Source organism: Pithys albifrons, chromosome 6, assembly GCF_047495875.1.
Source record: "Pithys albifrons albifrons isolate INPA30051 chromosome 6, PitAlb_v1, whole genome shotgun sequence".
Lineage (NCBI taxonomy): Eukaryota > Metazoa > Chordata > Aves > Passeriformes > Thamnophilidae > Pithys > Pithys albifrons.
Window position 1 is genome coordinate 25,427,134 of NC_092463.1, and position 21,442 is coordinate 25,448,575.

The following is a 21,442-nucleotide window of genomic DNA, read 5'->3' on the forward strand; positions in this document are numbered from 1 at the left end:
ATGTGGAATAATACCCATCTATTAGACACTTAAAAGCTATGAGGTCAAACAGACTTTGATTACAGGGGTACTTATTTTATTGTATTCTATTGCTTTTATATGCTTTTATATACAAGTAGTTCATGCAAAATATTCTGTTTCTCTTAAAACCAATAAGAAACACAGGCAAGTTGATTAACCCATATGTGGATGAATGTAGCCTGAGCAGTACTTCAAATTTATATCTCTAGCATTGCTACAAGGACTTCAAGATTTTGCTTCATAGAAGTAACTTCATTATCTGGAAGCTTGATAAAAACATTTTCCCAGAGGGTAGAGTCATGTAATAATCCCTGGCTTTTCCCCCCTGCTGATTCTTGACCCACAAGGAGATGAAACATTTGCAGTTGGTTTCAACTAACTTGCATAAATCAAAAAAGACATGAAGAAACAGGGCTCAGGTATTTTTCCTCTATTGCCGCAGCAGTTCCTTCATATTCTCATTAAAAAATTTGCATCTGGTGCTTTTAAGTGATGGCATACAGTAAGTCAGAGAGCATTCATTTTCTCTGTCATACTTTTGACAAAGGCAAGAGGCATAAAAATGCATAAAAGCAACTGGTTTAATTAGATTTTACCTATTCTTAAACTGTATTTAACTGGATAAAGGACATGTATTTTTCTTTTTTTTTTCTCCTCAATTTTTGATATTAGCTCAGTGTCTTCAAGGCTCAATTTTCTCTCCCTGCATCAGGAAATGTTTATGTGCATATCAGTTCACCAACAGCTCCATATTTCTTCTTCTGTCTGATATATTCTCTCTCCGACATCAATAACCTCCACAATCCACACTAACAATCTTAAGTTGTATTCACTCAACAACTTTCAGCCTACTCTGTTGTCTTCTTTCCCAGTTTTAGCTGTCCTTTGTTCTCCATTTCTTTCCTTTTTCCTTAGTTCTGTCTTCTCCTTGACAATACATGCCTTGTCCTTCTCCCTCTGCCTGCCACCTCTTTGAAATGTGAAGAAAGCTGCAGAGGATCTTGTCAAAGACTGTCTCTCCTTTTTTTGCAGCTTTTCTCATCTTGCTGTGCATTCTGTGAAGCAGCTTCCTTCTGTGACACCGCTAATTATTTTCATTCTAATAATGAAACTATGATATACTTTGATCAGCTGTGGAGCAGCCAAATCATTTAGCCATCCTTCAGTTTTGTTGTAAACACTTCACTGGCCTTATAACTCAGTATTTTATATCACGTTATATAATGTTATGGAAAGCCATAACTCCATTTCTAGACAGTTTGCAATCAGATTGTGATTTCCATAGCTTTTATAGGTAAGGCCAAATATGTGCATTTTACAGTAGCAGTTGTCTTATCTGGAGCCAATAGATTATTTAATGCAATTATTTTAGTAGAACCAGCACTACATAGTGGTAAGCACTACCATAGTATTATGCTCTGCTGACAGGATCATTGCCAGGAGACAAAGGGAAGTGATTAAACCTTTCTATCTGGCTGGCAATTGTGAGACCACATCTGAAGTGTTGCATCCAGTCTGACCCGCTCATAGATATCCTGAAGTAAGTCCAGCCGTCAAGATGATTACGGGTCTGCAGTACATGAGTTATGAGGAATTTGAAAGAGTTGGGCTAGTTGGTTTTAAGAAGAGAAGGCTAAGGGGGCATTTTATTGGGTTTTAGCTGTCCTGTGAGCAAATACAGAGCAGACAGACACATTCTTCTCTTGGAAACAAGTGGTAACATAGAAAACTCAGAGTTACGCGTAAGAGATTTTTCACAGTGAGCAAGGTGACTGGAACAAGTTCCTCGGAAAGGTTACAGAATCTCCATGGCTGGAGATATGCAAAACTCATCTGGATATGGCAACCTGATCTAGCTTTGGGATGGCCCCATTCACAGGTCACTTCCTGCCTTATTTATTTTGTTATTCTAAGGACTGCAATAAAACAAAACCACCAGAACAAGAATTCCTCTAACACAGTAAGTTGTAGGTTGCTTTCTGCTTTACAGGGTAGATCAGCAGAGGAGGAGAAAAAACCCCAACTAATAACCAAACAGCAGTGAGGCATAACCAAAGAGAACCCCTGTGGCAGACAGGCTGAATCCAACAGGGAGGAAGCAGTGCAATAGCACCAGCACAGCATTTTGAGCCCTGCTGGTCTCAAGTACCCTATTTTACTATATCACTGGATGATGACTTGGCATTAGGCCAAATGTAAATATTGTTTTGTATACCATCCCTCAGTAAACCAAAAGTGGACCACAAGTACAGATATTTCACCTATGTTTCTGAAAGCTTTTGCCTCAAGGCCCACAAAATCCATCCTTGTCATGGTGAATAACTATGGAAATGATTCAAGAAACCTGAGTCTACACTGCTTATGTTTGCAAAATTAATTGTATAGTATATTCAATATATCAAAACTCACATATCCTTAAATCATAATTTATCCCAGAATTAAGTTGCTAGCACTCATTTTATCATATGAGTAAAAATAAAATCAAAGAATATTATATGCCCATAAAAATGTGAAGTGGTAACATATTGCCAAATTCATAAACCACTAGTACAAGTAAAAGCATTAAGCAAAAACAATGTCTCCTGCCAAAAACATTCCAATTGTTTGGCTGCCTTCACAGAAAGAAGTAACATTGAATAGGGACTCAGTGAAGAAAAGGAGGCAAAAAACCACACTGAAGCAGAGAAACTCAGTTTATTCAACCAACTCACATTTCTCAAGGTACCTTTAAATAGCGCCATTTTTCCTGACAGCAAACACAGTAAAAATAAAAAACATAAAGGCTACAAGCAGTGTGGATATTGGAGCCTGACCAAAAACTGTCACAAGCACTGAACATGCAGAGGCCTGTCAGAAATGTGCCAACATTTCAAGATCCAGTCCCGCACATGGGGACTGAGAGGGGCCTGTCGGTTTCCTGCAGGGAAACACAGCAGCACCAGTTATGTATCTGTCAGGCTGTTTGGAACAGCATAAAAACACACATGTACCTCCACTGCAGTCACAAAGCAACACATCCAGTGCTCTGATTCTACCCAAACTCTACAGGGTACGCTTCAGCTGCTAAAAAGAATCAAATCACCTGAAATTTCACAAGCTAAAAAGCTCAGAGAAATAAAACAATGACTCCACCTTAGCCATATTTTTTCTTTATAAGTAAATTAACCAAGCTTCATTTTCTTGGATGACTGTCCAATGTGAAAGCTATCCTTTAACCAAAAGCATAATTGTTCCCTAAAGCATGCTTACAGAGCAGTAAAAGCAAGGGAACATACAGTGTTGCTCAGGTATGAACACAGACATAAATTTTGACTCAATAAACATGCAGTCTTGGCCAAATTTCCAATTTTTATTTTTTTTTAAATCTAGCAACTAGAGTCAGTACACAGTGCCTTCACTGACTATAAGTAGCAACTTCATGCTTTTAAGTGAGAAGTGGAATTTACAGAGGAATGGCACACTTCAGGACATGTACAATGCAGGTGGTAAAGTCTAGAGCAGAAGTCCTATGAAGAGTTGTTGAGGGAGCAGGGGATGTTTAGCCTGGAGAAAAGAAGGCTAGGGGTGACTTTACTGCTCCCTACAACTATCTGAAAAGAGGTTGTTGTTAGGTGGGGGTCAGTCTCTTCTTCCAAGTAACAAGCAATAGGACAAGAGGAGATGGCCTCAAGTTGCATCAGGGAAGGTTTAGATTGGATATTAGGGAAAATTCCTTCACAGACAAGTTTGTCAAGCACTGGAACAGGATGCCCAGGGAAGCAGCGGTGTCACCATCCATGGCTGTATTTAAAAGCCATACAGATGTGGCACTAGGGGATGGTTTAATGCTGGGTTAATGGTTGGATTTGATGATCTTGAAGGTTTTTTCTAATGGAAATGATCCTATGATTCTATGTGTATTACACTCCAACAATGACATTTGCTAGAATTTTCAGCACCTATGCACTGTGTGCTTTACAACATGCTTAACATGTATGATATAGAACATGTCTTAAGCGCAGTTGCTTATTTAAGTATGATTAGCACGCTCATGTTTTTAGAAACAATCTGGTTGCTTCACTGAAATTTACTGCAATAGCAAAGAAACCTGAAGGCCAGTACAATTCAAAGTAACAAGCTACACATTCAGAAGTAGTCTTGGATTCCCAAAGAAGAATGAGATATTCTGAGGTAGGCCAAAACTCAACAAGAACCATAGATAAGTCAGTGAAATTAAGTCTGCTGAGAATGTCCAGAATTTAACTGAAAGCTAAAAATTGAATAGGGTAAACCTGCAAACATTCAGCACCATAGAATTTCTGCACTGCTTCCTGATGTTGCAACAAAGGAAGACACAAGATTAAAGGGCAGTCAACCATAAACTCCAAATCACTGCCAGGCAGCCAGAAAGTAAACTACAAACAAACAAACAAAGAAAAAGGCATTAGCTGAGGTTTAAAAAGTTTAGATCATCAGTCACGTTACAGACATTTCTGACAGTGGACTCATCATTTCCCTGCCAAATTTTAAGAAACCAATGCAAAACATAATCACATACCAGGTTTCTAATCAAACTGCTGCATTTTTTTTGTTTATGTCAGGGAAAAGAACATGTTTATATGTTAACTCTAGTTTGGAAAAAATCCAAAAACTTCTCTCAGCTCAAACTTAGGAAAAAAATAAAAGTCATCTTCTTCCAATAGGAAGAAACTCCTTCTGTGAAAAAAAAAATCTGTCTAAAATGTTAAAAGTTACAAAGAATGGAAAACTTAATTACAAAGGTCTTCCAAAGCAAGGTGCAGGATAATTTTAAGCACAAGTAGAAATGTCAAATCACCTATAATGAAAATTCTGTCATTTCTATTCTTGTTCAACCAATTATATAGTCATTTTAAAAAAATCTTTTAAAATATCCATTTGAATACATGTATCAGTCTCATTTCTCAATTTTTGTAATGATTTGTAATTATTTATATTTTTAATTATTTATAATATTTGTAATATTTATAATTTATAATATTTGTTATATTATTACATTATTTATACTGATATGTAACACATGGACTAAAGAAGCTGGGTAAACACTTTAAAAAAAACCCCAAACACTATTATTTACTGGGTTTTGAAGAAAGTTCATTTTAAACCCTTAGTAAGCACATTATTCAGCCAAAACCATGAAAGTAATTTACAGTGAAGAAGCCTTAAAGAATTCCACTACAAAGAGGTTCATGTAAGTTGAGGGTTACACAGCTGATGGAAAAAGTTCTTATTAGGGGTTCTGAGCCTTAAATCATGTTCTTTTCACACAAATGGAAAAAAATTCCAAGAAAAAATTCAAGGCTTAGGATTATGGAAGCACTTTCAGCAAGACTGTTCTCTTTGGGTTTCGCAAAAGGAAACAGATGGATGTTCTCTTCTTTCTTGCAACCTCATCATGAATTCCAGTATCATGCACTAATTATTCCTTGATTCACCAAGATACATTTATATTTTCATTGCCAAAACACTGGAGCTGAGATGGCAGCTGAATTTTGGCCACAGACCAGTTATTCCTGGGTGGAGCAAAGGAGTTCTAAATCCACTTACTAGATGAAGGAGGAAAAATCCTTCCTTAGCACTTCTGAAATCCAGGCTTTTTTTGATGAGTGCTTTCTCTTGCACATAATTGTGCTGAATAGTTTATGAGGCTTGTTTGTCAGATGTTCTGGTCATTACATATTGCACTATTTGGTATCACTAAAAATCAAAACTTCAAAAAAATCCAGACTTTACAGCTACAGAAATATAGACAAAATACATTAAAAAAAAGCGACTATCTGGCCAACAGTTCAAATACTCAGAATAACTCTGAGGACATTCTTGAACATTGTGAAGTTGCAAGACTTACAGCCTCCACAGTTTTATGTGCCCTTTCATGTTGAAGGAGCATCTAACACAGTTAGGTATGTGCACTAGGATGGCTTCTATGCCTAATCATAGCACTAAGAAAACTGATAAATAACTTCATATTTCACAGTCAAACTGGGAGGAAAAAAGGGATAAAGTCTTCTGAAGTATTTCTTAAAACATATTCTGAATGAAAGCAACATTTTATACTATTGTATCTCATGACTCCTTACTGTCAAAGGCAAATCTTAACATGTTCAGACTTTATTTTAAAAAAAAAAGGCATACTTTTTTCATAGAAGTTATGCCCCTTTGACACTGTTTTCAAAGTGGTCTTCAAGACCTTAAAGCCCCAACATGTAGTCAGTTATTTCTGCTCATATTTCCTCTATCTACAGGAAGTATTAAACTGTGCTCAATTCTTCAGCTTCAGCTGAGCAGTCTGGTATAGGAAACAAGGTATTGAAGAAAGGTTGCAGTTTTTGCTATGTATATGTTGTTTCTGCCTGAAAGAGTTAAGTGACTTTAATTTATTCATCACACTGAACTTGATTGATGTGCAAGACTATTTTTCATTTTTTATCAAAGATACTCATTATAAATAAGCTAAGTATAGTAGTTTAGTACTTAAAAGGCTTCCCGCAGTGCTTTCAGGACAGGTTGAAAAAACACACCTACTCTCAGACATCCATTAATAGACACCTCCCTAAAAACCTGTTTCTCAAGACATTTGAGAAGTGCACAAGACCCTACAACTAGCAAATTCATGCTCCAATCACATTTTTCTTTAATCAGATGAGATCAAGTTTTGTTTCAAAACATTTTGGATAACATCTGGTAATTTTATTAACTTCTTTATAACTGGGGTTTAACATTAATCTGAAAGAATTTCTATCGCAACTGGAACAAAATTTTTCTTTTAGTTACAGTATCAGTCCTGTATTACTAAACAGTGATACTTTTACACAGAATTATATTATACAGGATTACAGTTTGGGAAAAAACCTCAGGTCCATCATTGGTTTTTATTACATGCAGGATTTTTAAGAGTTGTGGATGTATAGATAATTCTCCATTTCCCCGAACTCTCTAATGATCTGAATGGTTGTATTATCGGAAAGAAAGTGTCATATGTAACACTAAATGGGTTCTCAATCTGACTTGATTTTTGTTGTTGTTGTTAAATTTGAAGATAAATTTAGAAGTATATTATTACGCCAAGCAGAAAACAAACTACTGGGCAGATACAACTGGAGGGAAACCTCAGTATGATATGCTATTTTTACGAAGTTTTCTCTCCTAAGTGCAAGAGAGTGAATGTTTGCCAAAAGAATTGTACATCCAGGAGGGTTTTTGAAATATGAAAGATACTTTTAAACTATGAAGAGAATTATAATTTTTGCCTAATATTTAGTAACCTTCAGATACTGTAATTCCACTTCAGATCCTGGAAAAACATTCTGGAGACAAATATTAGTCTACCACTGGATAGTGAAGAGGAGGAACAAAATTACATTTCAAGGGGAAACTGTTGTAATTAAGTTACCTTGTACACCTGTGCAGCAGTCACCTTCAGTACTATACAGGAAAAAGTGTTACACCCCATAACTGTGTTTATTCTTGCTACCATCAAATTCTGAGTCCATAAAACAAGAAGCTGAAGTTTGCTCCCAGGCATACTTATATCACCCTACATTTATGCTGCTGTAGTGCAGAAAACCAACATAAACACCCGTAGCCTGTTGATTATACATACCACAATAACAGTCTCTGGATACACCTGCTGCACCCTAATCCACAACATTTATAACAAAGGAATCCTTCAAGGATGCTTCAATTCTTTTATGCTGTCAGGGAGCCAAGAACAAACAGGTGGGCTGGGTCCACCAGTGCCCTTTCACAAATGTATTACATCAGGAAAGGCCTCATTATCATCCTGGAAAAAATACCATTGTATCAAAAAATGGAAGACAGTGTATTCTCACAGAGAGCTGCATTTCTGTATCTGTACTTCTGCAATCTAATCAATTTTCAGCATTTGGAAAGCAATCCTGATCACATAGAAGCAGACCCGTGACCTGATCCCCAACCCAGCAATGAAAGCTCCTGAGCTACTGGCTCTCTTATAAAGCACTATACCAGACTTGTTAAACTAATTTCTGATAGACTATCTGTGATATAATCACAGACTATTCTCAGTTGGAAGGGACCCACAAGGATCATCGAGTCCAACTCTTAAGTCAGTGGCCCACACAGGGGATTGAACCCATGACCTTGGCTTTATTGCAACCAATCCTTTATCTTGAATCCTACCTGACAAACCAAAGATCAGATTCTGACTCTGAAGCAGTGGCCCTTCCTTTGCTGAAGCAGAACAAGTTACAAACCTATAAAGAAATTACAACTTCTGAAGACAACAAAAGACCATTTGTAATCCCAGCGCTTACCCAGAAGGGCTGCTCAGTGACACCAGTTCCACACACCAGGGCTGTTGAGTCACTACCCATTGTCACAACTCTCTGACATCTACAGCAACAGTGGCAAATTCCTGACCTCAGTGACATTGGTACTTTGACAGAAGCCCAGGAAATGTGGACTCTACCAAGCAACAGATGCAGAACTCTGTGTTTCTGAATAATGACAGCTGATGGAGACATGTTTTGGAAGTCAATACATGTGGAAAACGTCCAGCTTGACGAAATACCTCTCAGTTCTAGAAATATTTTTTGTGAAGCAGATGGCACATCAGTAAGTCTATTTCTTATTGTCCCAGGACTCAAATGTTCCGATACATTACTTATGTGATTCTGTGATTATGAAAAAATCTGTCACTGAATGTTACAGACTATTTATTAAAGGTTTGTGCTAAGATGAGTGGCAGCCATTTCAGTTCGCTACTTACATGTTTCAAATTCTGACTTGCAATTTGATTACCCAGAGGTTGTCTCCTTTAGTCCAAGATGATACAGATGCTCAGCTGAGGTACCCAAGACTGAGTCACCTCCTTTGGTTCTCTGTGAGAACTTAGAATACATTTTATTGTCCTGTCAAATCTGAAAACAATTGGATTTCCTTCTCTTGGAAACATACAGTAGATCTGATACCAGATAGAATAAGCCTTCCTGATATGAGACACTCCTGATAGGAAGCAGTTTATTACAGAAATGCATTCTTAAACTATGAGTTTCACCCTCTACATACCACTGGGATTCCATCAACTACATCTCCAGCACATGCATGGCTAATCTAACAGCACCAATCTAAATTCTCAATGTCACTGCAACACTCACAAATCTCAAGTTTTGTATTAATCTCTTCCTATCAAAGGTATGTTAATTTGGCTACAGATAATATACGCGAGGGTGCTGGCAAGCATTGATTCCTATTCACTCCTTTGGAAACCAAAAATACTCAAACCTCTAACATTGTAATGCAAGTAAAGAATGTATAGTAGGAAAGAGGGTGCTTATCACTTTCATTTTATTCACTTGGTATTTTCTGCAGTAGTAATGCATTTTGCAAGGGAAGGGGTTTCCTTTTACTGACCTTGGCATTCATCAGGACCATACTGTGACTTATATTGAGCATTCCAGGCCTTTATCTGATCTTCTAAATAAATGTAAAATACATAAAACAATTATCCTAGTGTAGAATTGAATTTTATCTCTCTGTAACCAGCTTTTGTCTGTGATATGTATTTCCATGTTTGAATACAATTCAAAGTTAATAATAGGTATAATTTATTTTCTGACTTTTCATTATCCTGACATTTTAACAGTCTTTTTTTTATATACTCAGGCATTAATTTTATCTAGGGCTTCTACCCCACAGTTCGTTTTTTGACATGTACAATGTGTCTTTCAGAATATCCATTCTAGGAATACACCTGTTAAAAGACCATATTGGGTATTTAACAGACCAAGAAATAGTATCTAAAAATAACATGACTTTTTAAGAAAGAAAAACACCGGATTATGAGAGAAAATGTAGCATTGCATGTAAATTACAGAAAAACATGTTAGAAGAAACCACAAGTTACAGTGAAGAACTAGAAGTAGGAAGTAGAGTTCTGAACTTGGTAGTTTTGGAAAATTATTAACAGACAGCTTAGCTTCAATTTTTTTAATAGCTGAAAGAGATAACCAAGGAACCCTTTTCCTATTAAAGGGCAGTCACAACTCCATATTGAATGCCAAGGCATTAGCAATTTAATATAGAGATTAATCTAATCTGAACATGAGCCTTTCAGTACTTTAACAAGTAATTTTTTGGCCTTAAACATAATTTATACAAATGCACCAATCCAACAGTTTACTTTCTTTTCTTAGTGCAATTAATTAACTTCAACTAACCATATTCAGTATTTTACTACCTCAGTATTTTACTAACTGAGACATATGTTGACTTCAAAGAACATACGTCTCAAGCCAAGTTCTCACTACCATACTAGGTAGACTTTGTATGCAAGTGCTACAGTTTACACAGAAGACTTCATTTAAAACAAAAGGCTCAGGATTAGAGAAGGTCAGGCAGGAGGGAAAAGAAAAGAAAAAGACACAGACATACATAATAAAGAATGAGAAAATACTCAAGAGATTCTGATTAGTAAATACGAAGAATGGCACAGCTATATGGGCTGAGCAAAACTGCCACATTCCTACAGGGCATGAAGTTCACAGCCACTCTGCACAAAGTCAGACTGGCCACACCAGTGGCGCATGTGCAGTGGCAGAGGGATTCCTTCATGTCTGCAGCAAATGAAGCTGCTCACTGGGCCTTTGTGACTAGAGGAGGAATGTGATAACCACGGTGGTCTAGACTGCGACAAGTAAAAACAACACGTTCCAAAATGAGTGGCCCTTGGTCTGAAGTGGCTGTGGTCACGATGAGGCACGTTTAGGAAGGAGTCCCTTGAATACCTTCTGATAAACACATGTGGAGAGAATAGCACAAAAGAACAGTGTAGTCAAGTGAATAAAAGGTTAAAGAAAATAAACAATATTTTTGCAGCTTAGCATTTATTTGTGAACTGCTGGTGCAACTCTATGCTTGACAGGAAAGCTATGAGGCTTTGGTAGCTTGACAAGACAATCTACAAGCTTGAATGAAATGTTCAGCTTAAGGAATTAGAATAAATCTGATGACTGATGTGCTACTGAACATGACAGACTGTCATCTGTTTTAAACAGGATCTCTGTAGGATGTACTGAAAGCAATGTTTTCCCATTACCTTAAATATACTAAGACTTTTCCCAATGAATTCTGACTAATCTAATCTACTAAGACAAAAGATCTTCTCAAACTCTTGCCATTTCAATAAAATAATGAAATAGCTATTTGGCTTACTTGCCTAATTAATTCATGCTGACACTATACTTCTGTGTTTAATTTACATCCAGTTACAAGAGCATACAACAAAAATGATTACTTTCCAAATTTACTAAAAAATTATAAGATATGTGCAATAAGTGATTAAAGCAGCTTATCTAAACTCTGTTCATCTACAGATCTTCACATACAGAAATATCAAATTGTTTATCTGTTATCAAAGCAGATTTTATACAAAGATAGGTACAGGCATTCTTCAATAGCTTTTTAAATCAAGAACAAAATAATCAAAAACCCTATAGTAAAACACAACTGCAACACATAGCTAGGGATACATTACAAAACAAACTTAACTTTTAATTTGGTCAAATCCTTACAGTTGTAACCCATTACTTTAACTATATACATAGGCACACATATAAACAGTGTAAAATAAGATAAAAAATTCTTGGAAGGCAATTTATGCTATTTTAAAAACGATACAAGAATCAAAAACTTGGGCAAGATCAAGGCTGAAACAGGAATATCCTTCCTCTATATAAACAGACTGTAGGAATTACTGAGGTGTTTTTCTATCTCCTTATCCTAGAGATAATGACTCAAATCTGTCCTACAAACAAAAAATAAGGATTTTGTGACATCCACTTGGAATCTGTACCTTAGATATAGGGAACGTGCGTAACTGCTCATTGGTGGATAAAGCACAGTAAGGTCAGTTTGAACCACGCTGTATTTGCCAGCACAGCTTCCCAGCTTGTACAGTCCATTTCCAAAGGGGAGTGAGAATCAAACCATCACCAAAGTCATTCAACTTTCAGAAAAGACGAAGTGTCACAGATGCACACCATTTAAGATACTTCGGTTATCCAGTGAATTTGCCCTCTTAGATGGTTGATTGATATTCAACTATAATTTCACACCACACATTTCTAACAGAACTGTCCATATTGTTTAGTTCATAAGTGTCAGTATTAGACTAATTTATCTTGCTAGTTTGCTTTATTGTTCACAACAGTACCACAATTAACTGGAAATTAGTCCAGCAGAAAAACTGTTTCTAGGCATGGGCCAGATTGCTAGTACATACTCCATGTATTTTACTGACAGAATAGAGTCAGCATTTTGAAAAATGCTTTGCATTATAGCTCGTAAGCTTATGAGTCCAAATGAAAATTAAACTCAGAATAAAAAAGCTTTGCCCAGTCCTGCTGCTAAGATGCAAATTTAAGCCATAAAAAAAGTTCAAGGACCTGAGATTGCAGCTATGTTTCCCTTCTCCCTCCATTTGCACTCAGAAACCACTCAGATCTCAAAAGACCAACACACCTTTTTCAATCAGTTGTTGTTTTACAGCTGATGAATACAGAAGATCACAAGCCTTTGCACAACCTGCTGTTTTGTTCTGTATTTTGCAGGAGTTCTTTATATGGCTCAGTTATCTTAATCTTCTTCTCCACATAACATAACCTGTTAACAAAAATCACTGCTGCAGGGATAAAATCTCATGCTAGAGACAACTGTCAATAGGTCTTTGAGGTACTCTACATTGTCAGGAGAAAAACGTATTACTTAACCTCATGTTCGAATTACAGATTCATCTGTTTCAGTTACCACCTGTGATCTTTCAGATCAAGAAAAAAAACAGAGCCTAGAACCTCTCCTACCTCCCAAAGCTTTTCACAATTGATATCTCTATATTTCTGTCATCTTCCCTGGGTCAAAACATCAGTCCTCACTACAACCTCTGCTATTCAACACATGCTGTACTTCCCTGCTTAATGCTTCAGGCACTACATAAAATCTCTCAAAGGACTCAGGTGCTGATACATAAAGAATGTTGAACAGACAGAGGTGGTCTCCACTTTCTTCAGAGCAACTGCCAAATTCAGCTGATGCATCAAGCACAGAAAAACACTGGTTATCAGTCATCTTTTCATAATGTTCTCCATGCACTGGCAGGTGCAAGACTTGGTGTTTCTGTGTTCTGTTTTTTAAAAACATTTAAAGGCCAAGTTTAATAAAGGCTAGTCTTATTTCCCCCACATTTCAATGACCAGTACACACACCCTGTTGATTTTACCACTCATTTCATGTTTCATATGAGATCATTATACTACTCTTTTGCTTTTAAGGGCAAACATCCATTGGAATGTCATTTTCTGAACATTTTGTCTTTTCACTTCCACCCTGCATTTCATTGAAAGCTTTACTGTCAAACTTCTGAAGAAGCCCCCTCCTCCCCAAAGAAAATATCCCTTTAAAAAGAACATGAACTAAAAACTTTGCACCCATGCCCTTGGAGGATGGGGGAAGAGGCATTTCACAAATGCTCAAGTCAAATATTTATATTCTTCTACAGGTTCATTTTTGTTGCTAATGTCATTGCCTCTGGTGGCAGAAAAATGAAAATTCAATGAATACAAAAACATGACCACTGTAACAATGCCTCAAAACAAAAGGGCATGATCATTCTCAAGCAAACCAATGATGGTTTAAGATACATTGTTAATGCCAAATCTATATGTTGCAACTTCCTTTATATGTGAGAAGTTACTGTAGTAACTAATTGTTGCATAGAAGTCAAATTTCTGCTAAATTATTATTTAAAAAAGTTTAAAAATTGACACTTAAGTAAATTATGTTTATATAAATTTTTAAGTTCCTTGCTCAAAAAATTAAGCTGTAAATTTAAGTGTATCATCAACGCTACTACAAATTTACAAAATGCTTTTCAAAACACATTTTAGAATACAGTATTTTTACTATTGAAAAGGTATGTTACTAGTGGTACTGACTCTGGTTTGGATGGAGTTAACTTCCTTCATAACTGCCCACATGGTACTGTGTTTTGGGGTTATGGCTAAAACAGTGCAGATGACATAGCAGTGTTCTGACTGTTGCTTACACTGCTTGCACAGCATCAAGGCTTTCACTTCCCACCAACTCTGTCACTCCAGAGAGCAGTCTGAGGAAAGAAGTTGTGAGAGGACAGAGCTAACCTGAACTGGCCAAAAGGATATTCCATACAATGTCATTTCTAGCAATAGAAACTGGAGTAAAGCAAGAGTGGGGTGTGTGGTTTGTCTTCCAAAGCAGTTGTTGCTTAGACACTGGCTGGACATTGGTGCGCTCTGGGTGGGACCTGGCAAGTGCATTCTTTTTTTAAATTGTTTTTGGTTGGTTAGTTGATTTTTTTCTTCCTTATTTTTCCATTGCTTATTAAACTGTCTTTGCCTTGGACCATGAGTTTTCCTCCACTCTCCTTATTCTCTCCCCAGCCTGCTGGAGGGAGCAATGAGCAACCAGCTGTGCAGGTGCTCAGCTGCTGGCTGGGATCAACCCACTACCTGACTGCTTATTTTCTCTCCCTTCAAAGCACAAGGATGTTCATAGTTGCAGTTTGTTTCTGTTTTTAAAAAGGTATTGAAACTAACAAGCTGGAATACTATCTAGAGGTTACTCTCCAAATTGCAACAAAGAATTGGGTTTGAATGACTGCAGTAGTGCCGTACTGGTTTGCTATCATGAACCACAGAATGCCTAGGTTGGAAGGGACCTTGAAGATCACCCAGGTCCAACACCACTGCCATGGGCAGGGACACCTTCCACTAGACCACTTTGCTCAAAGCCCCATCCAGCTGCGTGACATAATAAAGAAAATCCCTAATTTCATTTTTGCAAACCACGAGCAAAAGTGATTATTAACTATTAAAAAAGCAAAGGAAATATACAATTTCAGCAGAATTCTAACTGTCAGCTTTCACAATCTGACTTTTAAGTCCATTCCCTAACATCTGATGCCAGTTTCACACATGTAATGAATAGCACGTAGAAACACATTTCCAAAGATTATTTCATATTGCAATTTAGCTCAGTATTCATATAGTCATCAGACAAATCTGCAGGCTTTGAGAATGACTTAATTTTCTTTTGAGATATAATTTTTCTCTTGATATAACAGGAGTGTTACAGCACAGAAATATTAGTCAGAGCAAGAACACTGTGGACACACACCCTTCCCATTGTTTTGAAATGTAAACATTAAGACACTTGGAATTTCAAATAAAAAATGCAGGATATATGTTATAAAATTGTGTATCCATTATAATCACAGAATAATACTTAGCTGGCAGTTAAGCATATACTTACTGGCATGAACCCAACAAAACCCTCCACAGCAAGAACAAAACCTTCCGACCTATTACCTCTCAAATATTATTCTCCTTTCTCTCTTTAAAATTAAGAACTGTATCTCACAATTTCAAATAAAATCAGGATCTTGCTACTCAAGAACTATTGCCACACTAGAGTAACGTGTCTACCTACAAAACTGCATCAGGTAAACTGATTTCTAAAGGAAGTTGCAAACAGCTTGGATATTTTTCAGTTTTACAGGCGGCCCACACAAATGTCAACAAACCAAGTTCACTGCATCATTTAATTGAACCACGTAACAGCTCCAGGCTGCAGGTGTGGACACACCCTGTGTAAAACAGGGAATATGCAAGATTAGATACTGCTGATTTTGAATTTCTGAACGGCAGTATTTGACAATTTTCTACACTCACAAATATAGTTTTTTAAAAAAATCAGCAGTTAGTACTAGTGAGAAACAAAAATATAAAACTAAATGCCAAAACAAATTTTAATCTGCTTTGCAAGTTTCTTTAGAGCTTCCCTCAGGCCCTGTTTTCAATGGTCTCAACCAAGATTTGCTTAACAACATACAGTAAACTCAGAACTTAACTGAAAAGGAAGAACACATGGCACACCAGAGGGCTGTCATACTTGCAGCACTCTGGCACAGATCAGGGTGTTTCACCTGGATCAGGGTATGTCCCCCGTGAACACTGCAAAAGTGTCCCTAAGCATCTCAGCACAGTCACTGCCTGACTTGCACAGCTAATACTAGACAATTTCAAAACAATGTTTATTACATATGAATAAAACATATCACAGATACATGCTCAAGAAGCCCTTCCCGCCTGGTGCTCAGGTCAGAGACGCTGCAGGTAAGCTCAGCCGCCTGTTCAAGCCTGGCTGCTGGCACAGGGCTCCATCTACCGGTGTGTGACCCTGCATGACTATGGGAAGAGCTGATGAAGAAAAAAGTAACCAAAAATTTCAACAGCTATTTAACATCTCCGTTTACTAATGAGATATTCAGAAGATGCAGTATCAGGCTATTCAGAAAACACTACCAGGTCAGAAGGAAACAGTGAACCAAATACATGCACTCACACATTCTAGGTTGAAACTGTTGTATGCATATGAAATACTTTACTATCCTTTAATATTTGCAAAATGTATCTCAAAAACTGTTCTAAAGAAGCACCATTTTTCAACAAGATGCAGAATATGACTACACACTTCTACAAGATGCAGAATATGACTACACACTTCCAATCCAGATGTAAAGTTTGTTTCTTCTTAAAGAAAGCAAATAAGCAAACAGATAACTCTCAAAAACTACCGAAAATTGTGTAGTATTTGCACAGTTTAAGGCACTGGAGGTGGTCTTCTTTTTCCTTAAAATAAGGGAACTCGTCAAATATACAGAAGCAAAAAAGTTTCAGTAGGAGACTGCTATCAGTATTCCTGCTGCAGCTACAGTATGTCAAATTTTAATGGGACTATTGCTGTCACATGCAGCACTTCTCAAATTGAGCCATTTAAACTTTGCCTTACTAATCCCACTGTGCCTTCAGTTCATGTCTGAGAGTGAAAAGAGCAGTATCTTTTCCTCCCCAGGACCCTCTGTGCCCATCAGCCAAGACTATTGAGCTCTGGCTGCAACAGGGCAGTCAGAACAGAAAGCAGCAGCAGTGCCACCCCTTCCGTGCAGCAGTTCAGGAGCTACCTGACCTTACTTTGAACAAGCTTACTGTAGTGATAAATCAGATGGTGCCTGCCCAAGCTGTCATCACATCTAGGGGGTAAGGGCCAACAACCAGCCAACCAGTCACGCTGATTCTATTCTCCAAGGCATGTCGAGCAAGATCAGTAGCTACCTTATGACCTGGTGCAACAAAAGAGACAGTACAGGAAATGGACAGTGAGCTCAACTCCACCCCTTTTCTTTGTACATTCAGCTTCACACTCAACACCACATTGAAGGCAGCTAAGTGGGGCTCAGTACAGAGTAGGGGAATCTTGGAAATACCTGCATCTCTCATACGGTATCTAAAACATATGAAAAGATGAAAGTAATTTAGCCAGGGACACCTGGAAACAGGACAGGAATGGAGCATGGAGCAACAAACCCAAGGCACTATGTAATATCCTAGAAGGCAAGGAGAACTGGTGAACAAGGACATCAAGGAATTCCCACAGTTCCTCATGGGGCTCAGTTTTCCCAATTTAGCTTGTTCCCCATAAATGACAGTTGAAGAGACTAAAGGAAAAAAATCTCCTACAATGAACTTGCATAGCACCACAGAATGAGAACAGAATACTGTCTTTTTTCCTTTTTTATTTTAACTTCAAGAAAAAGTAAATTTTAAACCTTGAAGGTGGCTTTTCACTTGCTAAATTCAAATTTTAATCAAAATGCATTTTAAAATACAACTGAGCAGAACTATGGGGTTGCTGATGTCTCTTTAAGGAACAATGACATCAATGCATGCTGCACTTGAGAAGGATATAGGTGTGGAACTACATCCTTTTTCATCATACAGTCAGGTGCAAAGAGAAAAGTTTAACTTCAAGATTCCTGTGGTCTATTGAAAATAAATACTATTACAAACAGACCCAAGAACACAGACGTATTAAACATTGTTTGTTTTTCTTCAGATACAGATCATGGGAATGGAGATATTTAACTACTTCAAGACTAATTTTAATTTCATTTTAGGCTTTTTATATTGTCAGCAACCTCCTGGTATTCTGACAAGTAGCAGAGGCAAAAAAAAATCCCAACCAAACACTAGAAAAAAGTCAATTAGCATCTACAAAAACAGTTTCAAATTGGTATCTAAGTATTTCATTGGCCCACTTTGATTACACTGAGCAACTGAATGTCTATGACACAAGAAGTATCACTCATCTAGAATACATTTCTGTAGCTCTACAAAAAGAGCTACAAAACTTGCAACAAATCTTAAAATTGTAGTGCCATGTTTCACAGTGCCAATTTCCTCATTACAAAAAAGGTACTACGGAACAAACTGGTCACACAGACCTTATGCCAAACTTCAGACAAGGAAAACCACATTCTAATACTCTGCTATAACAGCAAATGGAAAAACTGCCCATATCTGTGCACACACAAAAGGCACACTATAGAAAACATGATGAAAAATATTGCTTTGATTCTCATGCTTATACCTAAAAATTTACACAACCAATTTAACAAATTCCTATAGAACCTTACATTTTATTTACTTGAATGTGAACCACAATGACAATACATTGAGAAACAGCATCTTAAAGTAAGTAAACCTGTAGAGCAAAGAAATTTTAAATTAAGAACAGTACTTTAGAAAACTAAGTTGTGCCTTTCTAAAAGTAATAGTAGTAAGTTTATCAAACTATTTTATTGATACTAATGATTTTATATCAACACTATGAATGATATTATGGATGGGTGTAATTTACACAACTACAACAAGCATAAATCACAATACCCAAACAGAACACTGCATTAGATATGTATCTTCACATTTTTCTACCTAATCTCTCTCAAACAGCACTAGTTTTTATTAGAGAAATATGTAACTATGCATCATACCATTAATGAGAAAAATAAATGCTTAAAAAAAAGTACACTCATTTTTGTGTAACTTCTTTCTATAGCATTGAAGAGGCCACTAGGATGCCTTGTATTTTCTAATTATGCTCAGTGTTCTCAGATCTGTAACTGCACTCAGCTACAAGCTGAGATACTATTTTTCTTTATAACTAGGCTTATCCTTTTGGCCATCAGTGATACCCCTAAAATGAAGTTAAATCTATAATACACAGAAAAAAACCCAAGAAAAACATAGTACAAACCAATATTTTATTTCCTATCAGATGTAATAGGCAAGCATTCAGAATGGTTCCACTTCCTTACCTGTTGGTACATCAGAATGAATAAGAAAACAGGGTCACACACATGCATCTGGAAATAGCACAATGAAAGAAAGCCAAAGCAGAGCTGATTATTCCCAAAGGAAACAAATCAAGGTCATCTTAAAAAAAAAAGAGAATGTTCATAATAGGAAGACATACATATTTAAGTTTGTGCCTGAAAAACTGAAACAACACAAAATAGTTTTGCAAATTGTTTAAATATCCTGCAAAAAAGAAATACTTTAATACTGTTCATTTCCATATACCTCAACTGTCATGCCTTGGAAAGCTCTACTCCCTTTTCACCAAGCCAGTCTAAGCTTACTATCATTCATTTGTTAAACTGGCAACTCAGAACATTTTCAAGTTCTAGTACCACCACGGGTAACTCATACACACACTCAACCATGAAGCAATTCTTCAGCACTAAATATTCCCTTTCAAAGTCAACATTTTTATTTATAAGGTAAAATACATGTCAACTTTTAAATTGACTTTAAATAAATTACTACCATTAAAAATCCTGACTGTTTGCTTCAAGTACAGCTATTTTTGATCTCATGTTAAATTCTCCAACAGTGGAGCATCATACAGCATTTTCAGAACAGTTTTGATTCAGACACGACCACATTCTCATTCCACAAATCCTGATGGGAATTGCCACCCCCTTCCTACAAAGACTTAATCAATAACCAAAACATTTTAATCCTTCTCTGTCCTAATACTACATTACTGAACCAGATTAGACTTTTCCAATTTATTTCACACTTAACATTTAAATCAGTGCATAGCTAGTTAGAATATTACTGTTTAAATTAACATGTAACTTAAAGATCAAATTCTGTCTTCAACAGATTTACATAAAAGGACAGAAAGGATAACATTTGTCTACCAGCGTGTTATGTGGATATCCTTAACTCAATTTATTACCGATTTCATGGTGCAAAAATTAATGCCCTCCAGGAGCTGAACTCATTGTCAATTACTCCTTCCAAACTCCCAGTGTAATCCCATGCTTTTGTGACCAATGGAAGTTTTGCCATTCACTTAAAGGGAAGTTGGATCTGTTCCTTGGTTTGCTATTCTAGCAAGAGATACTAAACAAAATAATGCAGCAGATGCTGTTTTGACTTCCTTCCATTACATAAGAGATACTGTGAACCAGTCCCATGTATCTTATTTTCTGGCAAAAATCAAATTATCATCAGTGTGTTGGTTTTAACTACACATGAAGTCAACAACAGACTTACATGCCTTTTTCAATGTGAACTTCCAGAATACATTTTAACAACTATAATGGCAATGAGTCTGTAGTCACTCATGGTCTCTACTCAGCCTGTCACCCCCTTCCCTACTCCAGAATCCACAGGAGCATTCCTGCAAGTCTTCCGGCACACACAGAGGACACCCAACTCACAACACACGTACAAACTGCTTCCCAGTAAGCACCTGACCCAATAAACTCCTTCTATATGCCTATTAGAGAAAAGCACAAATAAACAAAACAAAAAAGAAAATAAAGGAAGAAAATTAGTTGTACATCTATTATGGTGACCAAAATAAAGTTGCCCATAGGGCACAGGTGCCACAACTCTAACTTCCAAAAAAAAATGCCTTCAAAAAAATTAACTGAACTACTGAGTTTCAATTCTCTGAAAAGCATGAAATAAATACAACAATGCCTTCGACAAGGCTCAGCAAAGTGTAACAGTGCACAGAAAATACATTAAGCTGTTTTCATATGTAGATGTTCAGTAAAATAGAGAGTAAATCCATAGAAAACACATACTGCATTATGAGAGCTATGACAGCTATATATCACTGGCATTCAGTTTTAAATGATCACTTGGGAGAGATCAGCAGTGCCTGTTTCACACTTCATACAAAAAGGTTCAAGAAATTTAATTTATTTTAGAGAACTGTGACCTGCTCATGTGAACACTTAAAAAATATTATTTGATTCACTGATACTATAAATACCAAAGATCGATGCCATCAATATATCATGTGATGGGCTGACACTGGCTGGAATCCAGGTGCCCACCAAAGCCACTCTGTCACTCCCCTCCTCAGATGGACAGAGGAGAGAAAAATTTAACAAAAGGCTCATGGATTGAGATAAAGACAGGGAGAGATATCTCGCTAATTTCCATCATGGACAAAACATACTTGACTC

General features: G+C 36.8%; 1 protein-coding gene across 7 annotated transcripts in view; it reads right to left on the reverse strand.

Moving 5' to 3' along the window:
- Positions 1-21,442, reverse strand: part of MIPOL1 (mirror-image polydactyly 1) — a 184,082-nt gene that overhangs the window by 158,640 nt on the left and 4,000 nt on the right. The window contains exon 1 of one of the 7 annotated variants that reach the window (XM_071557901.1): positions 19,207-19,234. The exons of 4 other annotated variants lie outside the window; for them this stretch is intronic. The gene's annotated coding sequence lies outside the window, so the exon portion shown is untranslated. Of the gene's footprint in view, positions 1-7,642; positions 7,665-12,540; positions 12,646-19,206; positions 19,235-21,442 lie in introns of those variants that run through there. 2 more of the 7 variants (XM_071557897.1, XM_071557898.1) reach the window with 2 other exon arrangements.